The sequence below is a fragment of the Rhododendron vialii genome, chromosome 5a (assembly GCF_030253575.1).
Source record: "Rhododendron vialii isolate Sample 1 chromosome 5a, ASM3025357v1".
Lineage (NCBI taxonomy): Eukaryota > Viridiplantae > Streptophyta > Magnoliopsida > Ericales > Ericaceae > Rhododendron > Rhododendron vialii.
Genome location: NC_080561.1, coordinates 28,781,985 through 28,793,109, shown reverse-complemented (window position 1 = coordinate 28,793,109; position 11,125 = coordinate 28,781,985). Strand labels below are relative to the sequence as shown.

General features: G+C 34.2%; 1 long non-coding RNA gene across 1 annotated transcript; it reads right to left on the bottom strand.

The window, feature by feature from the left end:
* Positions 1-5,107: 5,107 nt before the first annotated feature.
* LOC131327334 (uncharacterized) lies at positions 5,108-6,523 on the bottom strand. Its single transcript, XR_009200267.1, has 4 exons — positions 6,369-6,523; positions 6,024-6,281; positions 5,829-5,934; positions 5,108-5,734 (listed from the first exon to the last, which is right to left on the bottom strand). It is a non-coding gene; the product is annotated as an uncharacterized LOC131327334 (long non-coding RNA).
* Positions 6,524-11,125: the final 4,602 nt, after the last annotated feature.

The window sequence follows — 11,125 nt, the reverse complement described above, 5'->3', positions numbered from 1 at the left end:
CGTGATTACATTGTTTATTAATTGTTTTAATTATTATTGATTTGTTGTATATTGTATCGATACTTGATTTGAATGCTAGATTGGACCCTAGAGACATGGGGTGGTGTTGCGAAATAGAACTCATCTAGACGATGCTAGATAATGGATAAATTGAAAAGTTTTATTTTTAGATTGCCTGCAGGCGGGATTTTGAGATGTGATGAGTTGGATGTGATGGTTTGAAACTGGCAAAGTAAGCCCAGTGTTGATTGATGAATGATGATTGGCAAAGTAAGCCCAATGATGAATGATGTATTGATACTGGCAAAGTAAGCCCAGTGATGATTGTGAAGTGGTATATAAGATAAGCGAACCCTAGTTATGATTCGGGCATGATAAGCTTTCTTTTGTTGTAATGAGAGGGATACACGCTAGGTACATAACTGAAGTGCAATCCGCGACAACAAAAGAAAATGAGCTCATGGGACAGGGCATAGCTAGCTGCTGGGGAGGAAAGATCTCGCGGAGAGATCTTAGATTTCACATTAGGTTATGGATAGTAATGAACTGGCTTATGTGGAGAATATTTGTTTGGCTTCTTCGATTCAATATTATCTTGTTACCTGCTAATTGTAAAGTAAGAGGGGTGGTTGGGTTGGATTATTCTACTGGGTGATTTATCACTTACGGATACGTCTGTATCCTGGCAAATCGTTTGCTTGGGCGATCAATTTGCCAGTGGGCGCAGGATTCAATGGAGAGGATTCAAAGATATTGCAGTTCAACACGGAAAGAATATCAGGAACGAAGATCGAGTATGCTTCGGATTTGTATCAAAAAGTCAGCTCTGAAATTAATATATTTTGAATTAGTAAATTTATCTTGTGACTGTAATAGCTAAACTTTATTTTGAAAAATTATATTTATTTAGCAAATTTTCTTAAGATTTTATTTTATATTGCTTCCGGAAAGTCCGGGCGTTACACTTTATGCGACTTGTGAAATGAAATCGAATCAAAAGCATTCGTGTACATAAATCAAATAATCATTCAAATAGCAAATCTCTTGTTCCTTCGAGATATTCTTAATGCTATCTTTGTGATTGTTCTACAATTTCTTCATTGGTTTCAATCTCGCTATGGAGTGATTGATAACTTATTTTGTTGTTCTAAATCATTATGTTGTTTAACAACGGTAAGAACAACATCATTTTGGGTAAAGACACTTATACCCTAACTTTTGAATAACCATGTTACATGGTTTATCACTTCCACTGATTTCACTATTCTTTAAAAATCTAAATGACCGATTTCTATAACTATCATACGATAGTTAAGTAGTAAAATCCATACCCTTTGAATTTTTTCAGAGCAATTAAGGTCGCCACAACTCATTCAAAAAATTCAAATTCATTTTATGTGAATAAAAATTCTAGCCTTTGCTGGAGAACCTTAAATGTTCAGGTGTCCTAAATTCGGTTTTCTTCCTATCTACAGTTCAAAGGAAGTATTTAAATAGCCTCACGAGAAACCTGTTTCACATAAATGCAAGAGGTCTTTAGAGAATTTTTATATCCACTTCATGATGGGTATTTTGGAGTTACAAATATACTTTTAATCATACAGACATACGATTACTTTTCAGTTATCACATTATGCTAAATTGAACAGACTTCTCATAATATTTATCACATATGTCCTACCTTATGACTTTTACATTATTTTCTATTTGCCCTTTCTATCTCAATAACATTCACCTTAGCATTCATTGATTGAGATCTTCATGAAATAGAAAAGCTAACATACTAGGAAAAAGTCATCTATAGGTGATAAAATAGGTCTCTTAGATGAAATTTTTTACGTCTATATGAATAGCAATAAGAAGTCTGTTATTTCTGGTGACTTACTCCTTACTGAATATGATTTGCTTGTACTTAATGCAAATCACACACATAAGAGATTAATAAAATTTCTGTCATATATTAATCTCACAATACTTTTAATTGAAACATAATTTCAATCGTTAATGTCACAAAATGAAGTAATTTCCATTCATGAGACTACTAACCAAACTAACATTATGATACAGCATAAGGAGAGTCTTAATAAAATGGTCATCAAACTTTAGTTCATTCAAACATAATAAAATACCATAAGACAATAATTGATATTTTTCAATCACCATAAAATTTGGTTTCAAAACATAACATCAAAATCTAGTTTGGACAAAAGAAACTAAATTTATAAACATTATAGAAAACACAAAATGATGACCAATTCTTAAATAACAAACGATAAGTCACAAAGCCCTTTTTAATAAAAAACTGTAACCCAAATCTTTAGAATTTAATGGGCTTATGATTTTACCAATTTCAAATGTCTCCACATCTTGGTTATAAACATAAGTAGTAGCTCATAATTAAATCACTTCATAGTTGAGGGGACTTCAATTAGCTAGGTTTGATTCGAAACATACAACGTTAGTAACTACTTTCCCCTTTCGAATCACTTCTTACGTTTATGACAAACTTTTTGTTAATGTCTCAACTTTTTACAGAGGTGACATATATCATTGTCCTTTTATTCTTTCGAGTCTATGATCATTAGCAGACTCATTAGTATCACATAATGCCAACTTCATGTCCCATTTAGGCTTCCTCTACTTTAATTCTCAAATACTTTAGTTGAGTAGGCCAAATATAATATTTCAATGGCATCCTCAAGCATTCTACGCACAATAAATATGATAATGCTCACCTTAAATATTCACACGAACGTAAGACTTATTCTATTTCATTTCATTCATACTTAACCAAAATAAAAGAATTTCTCAAACATAATAATTTATCAAGATCTAGTATTCAAAAGTAAACTAAACCTTTTCTTTTTCAAAATGAGAAATTCAATTATTTAAATTACAATGAAACATACCAAGCATGTGAACGTGAAGCATATATAATTAATAATGCATACATAATATATGCTCACTACAATAATGCTTTGAGTAACCAATAAGTTGACAAAATAAATTGTCCAAACAATAATAATAATGTAACGGTACTCTACCTTTGCGTTCATCTAATGTTACACTATTAATAGTTATGGTGATTCCCTATCACCAATAGGACTAATTGATAAGGATTCACAATTAAGTAGGTTTGTTACCTCTGAGTATCTAATTCCAATCTCAATTGTGAATACTTATAAATTATCCTACTTCGATCAATTCACTAATCACTTAGAAGTGGTGCACATTTGGACCTACCTAATATCCATGCAACTAGAGAAGTGTGATTTGCAAAGTCATTATTCTTAACATTTAAGAATGGGAATAAGTTTCATATCTATCTTGATATTTATGAGTCATTCCAGTTGGGCCACTTTGGTGATTACCAAACTGTATCATAATATAAATATCAAATAAAATAAGTGTTAAGTTTTAGTAATTTTAATTGAAATCTGTGAAACATTCTAGTTGGGCCACTTTGGTGACTACCGAACCGCGTCTTAATAAATATTTAAATCAAGATAATGACTTTTGCATAAACTTTAGGTGAAAAAATAAGAAGAAAAGTATCACTATTTTAACATCTTGTCATAATAGGTGTTAGAATTTCATAATTTGATTAACATCTGTTAACATGCTGGTTGGATTGCTTTAGCCCAAACCATATCCTTATATAGAGTCAAATCAAAATAGTGATCTTTTCATGGATATTAGGTGAATCTTAGATTATTCACAATTCCATAATATGATTTGATATCTGAGAATCATTATGATCGGGTCACTTTGGTGACTGCCAAATCTTCCATATTATAGATTCAAATTAGTAACTTTCTTTATGAACATAAGGCGAATAACGAGGCATTCACAAGTAAATTTTCTAACATGACTTGATATCTACGAGCCATAATGATTGGGTCACTTTGGTGACTACCAAATCTATCCTAATGTAGATTATCAGTCGAAACAATAATTTTTCACATACCCATTAGGTGAATAAATAACAATAGTTATTCACAATTATTAGAGATCATTATCATAAAGTCCCGTATACACAATTGTCTCACACAAAATCTCGCATCAGTTAATTTCATTAGTCAAGAATTATAAACCACCAAATCACATAAATTACAGGCACGACATTTGGGCTTAAAAAAAAAACAGGGACAAATAATTTTGTTAGCCAATCAGGGAAAACAATGGTTTCCAACTTCCACCAACTCATCCTCATTATGCCACCATATAAACAATATTCATGCATATGGACACATCACGCAACTAGGCAAGTATATATTTGTTTTTTTCAATTAAAGAACCACTTCATCATGCCATTATCATGAATCACTTATTGTATAATAAGAAATACATGTATTCCATCGACCCATAAATAATTAATAGATATCTATTTCACCGTGGGTAATCGGCAGAACGAGGGAAACGATTACGATACGTACACATACATAAAAGTTCAACATGGTCAGGTAACTTATTAAATACAAATTATAACGGGATTCAAGCATTGTCGATTTATGCCAACACCTGCACCATAAAATTCAATCAACAATTTATTTACTCTTTAATGGAAAATCATGATGTTCATAAACCAATAGCTCTGATACCACATGTAAACTTATTCTTTCTGGTGTTAGATAATTAACAACCCACTATTATGCCAGAGTCTAGAACTATCATGATTATCACAATACAAACATTAAGCAAAAGATAAATAATTAAGAACGGCGTACCCGGATCCATTTATGCAGAACTTGAGCGATCCGGTAAGTGACAGTAACGATCATAATTTCACTTGAGCATTAAACCTTAGGTGGAAGACAGGCTTCTCTCCCTTGCCTTACTTTCTAACTGTTTAGTATATATCGTTAAATTGATGGAACCCTAGACGCTCTTTTATAGGCAGAGAGATGACCGATTTTCTTATTAAACATTGATACTAACTTCCTATCAAAGTATAAAGTATTTAGAAAACAACTTCTCTATTTGACCAATAGAATAAATCTTACGCATAAGATATGGAGAATCTCATTAAACCTATAATTCATATGTGCCACATATAATACATGTGGGCCATTACAATGACTAAATTAAAATTTAGTCTTACAATTGCATCGATGGTAGTCCTGATTGCATCATTTCTAAGCCAATCAAGGTTGTCATGTCCATCTACAGGCATGTCTTCAACTAGCAGATCATAAGGCTCATTGTCATAATACGTGCCAGCATCATCTTCTTCCCTTTCACTGTTACCAACATCAAACACATCCCTAGCTTTTGTCCTAACCGCAACGAGCCATCCTTTTATCTCTTGGATCTTTTACATAATATAAACTTGTGAAGCTTGAGAAGCCATAATGAATGGTTCATCGTTCAACCGCTCTCCCGTGTGTATCAAACGTGAGAAATTCACAAGAACAAAACCATATTCATCTATCTTATGGTCCCTGCTTGTGTTGACATCAGCCCAATCACATTTGAATAAGACATATCTCAACTTTTCAAAATAAATTAACTCAACAATATCTGATAGAATGCCGTAGTATAAACTTCCTCCTTCAACTACCACACACACCCCACTATTCTAAGGTTTTTTGGTTTCCTCGCTACTTTTTACTCGAAACTTGAAACCATTAACAGCATGACGTTTGAATGTTCTAGCCTCAATGTTTGGACCTCGGGCAAGCCATTTGATTTTTTCACTCAGCTGTTGTTTCCTTGTGTTATTAATAACCCTAACCTGACATTGAAATGATGAGTAAAATACTAACCAGCACTGTCCTTTCAAAACGTTTGAATAAGGCAATTATTATAGGTACTAGGACAATACTTACATATGATCTAAACCAGTCACAAAACTTTTCCATGTGAATCTTGTTGACAGCTTCATCACTTAGGCGATGAGGGCGACTTTGTCTTTTTATATATTCTTTATGTCCCCTATTAATAGAAAACTATGTTGTTATCGTTATAAATACTAAATGAAGCACATGTTAGCGGTTGTTACTAAAGTCCAAAATGTCACTTACATGCGATATGGAATTATTTCATCACTATTGAATAACACATAACAATGTGCTTGTGTTCACGACTTTTGATCAAGTTCGAAATTCGTTATCGACCCAGAAGCATCTTTAACGTTTCACGACGGTCGATTAAATACGGTCTTGACCGAGTCTAAATATCATGAACAGAATGTTAGGCACTCTTTTGCTATGTATCCTTTTGCAATAGAACCCTCGGGGTGGGCTCTATTGCAAACGTACGACTTAAGTCGCTGGAGATACCTACGGTAAAATGATAAAGCTAAATTAATTAAAATGGACCACAAATGAAAGTTAAAAGTCAACATATATAAGGGGCATAAGTCAGACCTCTCAATTGGATACATTCAACGGTAATGAACATGCCGAGCAATTTTAGCCTCCGTAGCCAAATGAATGACTAAATGCACCATAACTATGAAAAATGAGGGAGGGAAATCTTTTTCCAAGTTGCATAAAGTCATTGCTATTTGCTTCTCGACTTGCTCAAGTTCTTCTATTTGTAAGATTTTAGAACATACTTCCACGGCCGGCCCAATCTTAAGAGGCCTGGGCCTTGGGTACCCTAATAATGTCCAATTTTTGGGGCACTCCAATTTTTTTAGTACTTGGGTTTGACTTTGACTCTTTTTTAGCCCAATACCATAAAAAAAAATGTCCGTCCAACATGCAAATAAAGGCCTAAAAACTCAGATGACCCAAAAACTCGATGGCATTGTTGTAAATCAGAGAACTAATTGGTCCATTTAAAAAAAAAAGATAAGAAAAGCTCTGGCATGTTTTTGACTTTTTTCCATTACAGTCCAGTCACTCTCTCTCTCTCTCTCTCTCTATGTGGAAAATAACCACACTCACTCACTCTCTCTTTCTCTCTCATCTGAAAAATAACCACCGACATATCATATTACAATTACCCCGACCTATTGTTCTTTCAATTCTTAATTTTAGCTACAGCTTAATTTTGACTTTAAATTTTCAATTTATAGCTAGTGCTCAATGATTTTTATTTCCCTCATAAACTCCAAGCTAGAATATATTTTCCAATTTTCTCCCCTCTCTCTCACCCCTCATCCTCTTCTTCATCCTATTCATTTGTTCAACTCTCTATATTCTCCTTCACTAATTACTACTCCCTCCGTCCCTAAATAAATGTCCGTCGCGCAAATCTAGTCCTTTAAAAATATGTCTTTTTTGTTAAAAGATTTAAATTTTTTCACGACATAAAAGAACTCATTGATATCTATTCATTTGTGAAAAAAAATTGATTTTTTTTATGCAAAATGCATCTTTTTAAGAGTCTAAGTTTGCTGAGACTCAACGTAGTACTATTTTCATTTATTTTCTCAACATGTTTTCTTGGTGGTCACACAGACTGTTAGGTTGTGTTTCCGTAGATGTGGATTTCAAGTGAAGGAATTTGTCATGAGTAACTTTTTCTTCTAGAAATGCAAGACGAGTAGTATTCAAGTGATACTCATGCGTTGTTGAGATAATATATATTTGCCTATTGAAGACTTTGTATTTTGTGTTCGTATGCAATAATTAATAAAACTTTATATTGGTTTGGCTTTCTCGTATTTTGATCGTTGCTGTAAAAATTGTTAAGTATTAGGGGCACACTTTTTTTAATTTGGCCTTAGGCACTCAAAACCTTTGGGCCGGCCCTGCATACTTCTCTAAAGTAGCAACAAAACTCAATTAATGGTAAGACCACTTTCTTTGGCAAAGAGCCTCGTAATGCTATCGAAAGAAGTTGTTGCATCATACATGAGCATCATGACTCTTCAAACCTCCAATTTTACATTGTTTGAGTTTAATACAATGTGAAATATTCGAAGCATAACCGTCAAGCACTTTAATCCCCTTCAAAACTTGCAGGAAATCATCTTTCTCTTTTGGAACCATGGAGAAGCAAGCTAGTGGCAAATATGTCCTATCGGAACCTTATCTTTTGTGGGTGTAGTTCACTTCTTATACCTTTCTCTACTAGGTCAAGGCGTGCTTTCAAGTTATCCTTCGTCTTCCCATCCATATTCAACACAATGCCGTGCACATTGTCAAACACATTTGTCTGTATATGCATCACATCCAACATGTAACGCAACATGAGATATGGCCAATATTCCAATTGGAAAAATATGCTCTGCTTCTTTCATGGTTGTACCCCATCACTATTTCTGTTTCTTGATTTCTTCAAGTTAGCCTCTATCTTTCCAAATTCACATTCAATGCCTTCTATTATCGATTTGACCTCAATGCCGGATAACATTGTAGGAGCATGTCCCATTTCTTGGGTGCCATAAAATGATATTGTATCTTGATGATAACTATGGTCTTCGTCGAGGAAGCGTCTATGACCCATAAAACAATATTTACCTCTGTTTTTTAACCACTCAGAATGAGTGTTTTAATTGCAAAAAGGACATGCTAGGGCACCCTTCGTTCTCCAACCAGACAAGTCACCATTAGCTGGAAGATCATGTATTGTCCACATTAGTGCTGCCCGCATAAGCTAGAAGGTCATCTATTGTTTTACTTGCTGTCGATGGTCGACAGAGAAATATTCTAAGTACTGGAATGTGGATGTTTTGTGGTGATGGAATTTGGTTCTTGCCGTATTTCAGGACTTCTCTGAAAGCAAACGTAATGAAGTGAATGGAGATGGAAGAAGAATAACAAAAGGACTTTATTATTCTTCAAAGTAGAAGTCAATCGACAATGTAAACACAGTCGAGTAGATAGTTACGTTACAAGCTACTCCTAGAGCAAGAAAAGTAAAGTACAGATAAAAAGTAGAAGCCTTTGGGCGATTGAGTGGAGGTTTTACAATGAGGTCTAAAAAGGCTATTTATAGGAAAACAAAGATGTATAGGAAATAACTTCCTAACTTCTCACTACTCTTCATTCTTCCAATTTGCTTCCAAATGTCCAAACAACTTCCCTTCAACTTCAAAGTGTATAGAACAATGATAAGTGTCCTTTTAACTTCTAAATATGTGGGAGCATGTCAAATATCCTGCAATTCATTAAAATACAAAGAAATAAAAGAAATAAAAACTAGTTATATTATAAATATGAAATAATAAAATATGAAGCATTCTCATAATCGCCACCTTCCGGTCGATCATCGACAGACGGTAAATATATGGTGTAAACAGTAGCCCAGTTGGCAGGGTTCACTACCCTTTTTGATAGAGACGTGGGTTCGAATCTCGGCAGGTGGTTTGGCCTCACATTTGCGGATGAGTCTTTGAACCAATGAAGGGGGGAACTTATGCCAATTGTGCACCAGGTGGTGCCATGGTGATGGCCCGTCCATCCAGGCGGTAGCTATGGCTTGCACTGAACATTCTATCGGCGGGCTGGGAGCTCCTATGGTCACGCCCAAGGAGAGTTGCTATGCTGGTTGCCCCCTCCCACCCTTTTGGTAATAAAAAAAATGTATGAACTTATTTAACTTAAGATTTTTTTCCATATGTAGCATTTGTAGGGTTGCTGAGTTAGATTAGTATATATAAAGGGTGATTAATACAACAGGAGTCGATGTTGGTCTGTCAGTACGAACCTTAAATCTCCCAACTCTTTAACTGCTAGTACATAACCATCATAGATTAGGAAATTGATTTTGGCATTTCAATTTTAGTCACTAGCACTCTACTTTGTTTGTTAATCATGTAAGAAAACAAACCTAAAAGTGGAGTGCCATTGGCTAAAAGTAGAGTGTCAAAATCGTCTCCCCATAGATTATTGCATAAATAGAAATTTGATGAGGCAAATTATATTATAGTAGTAGAATAGGATTGTGTATAGAATCCTAGACTATATATTATTCCAGTAATAAGTCTACCTCTGAACTCTTAATTAATTTCGTTACCTAAATTGTATGCCCTTTCTGTAGTGTCAATGTCAATACTTTGTGTGTGTGTGTGCGAAACGTAACGATACAGGCTAAATGTAACCAAAACAACGTACTTTGGCCAAGAGTTTTGTTATTATTATCTTCCACCGATGTCACTCTCCTTTCTCTTTACCTCACTCTATTCCACCGTCACTATATTCAACCTTGGTCAAACACACATCGTCGTCGCAAAACCATGTTCAACCATCATTAAACACCGACTTGTTTTTGCCTCTCCAAAAAGAGAGGCTCAACAATCAATGAGCTATTAAGTATTTTAAGGGGGGAGGGAGTTCTATTTAATTTAGCTTGTTACTTATGGTGTGGATAGATTGTCAATAATTTGAATAAAAAAAGGGTCAAGACTTGTATTTAAGTTTGACAAGTTTATAAACTTCAATCTTTCCCTAGATGTTCAAGTCTATCTATATAAGTTCTAATGCCTGTAATCTCATTTAAAATTATTCTTTACATTTGTCCAGAATGTCGTCATAAAAAAAAACAGTGGCAGCAAGTGAAGTATCAATTTAATGGCGGCGATTTATACTCCCATGCATTAGGGGCGACGGTTTGAACTCCGCCACATATTCTCATTTCCCCCACTAACATGCATTAACCTCCTAATGATTTTCAAGACAAAAAAATGAAAATGAAAAATAGCTACCAATGTATTTGGTGGAGGCCTCTAGTTTCGACACGATGGACTCGTTATACATTTGACAATACTAAGGAAATTGATCTTGACACTTCAGTTTTAGCCACTGGCACCTCACTTTGTATTTTGATCATGTGATAAAACAAAACAAAAAGTGGAGTGTCATTAACTAAAAGTAGAGTGCCAAAATCTCATGGCTAGTTTGGTTAGCTGTCTTACTTAGTATTTTTATTGTTTCAACAAACACAAACGTAAAATCTCAAGTAAAGTAAATTAATTGGTCACTATTATTTTATTTGCTTTTATGTTCTTATTTGTATGTGCAGTGGACTATATCAATAGGTAAGTAAGTCAAATAGTTGGTCAAGTTATTTTGTTTAATTATTTGACATACTAAATGAACCCACGACATATTATAGCACTATTTTGAGCTATATCTGTCTCTTAATCTATGGTCCATAAATAGTCTTACATCCTTGCTTTCTTTTTCTTTTCTGTTCCTTTTTTTTTTTTTTTACAATTACGATGTTCGGG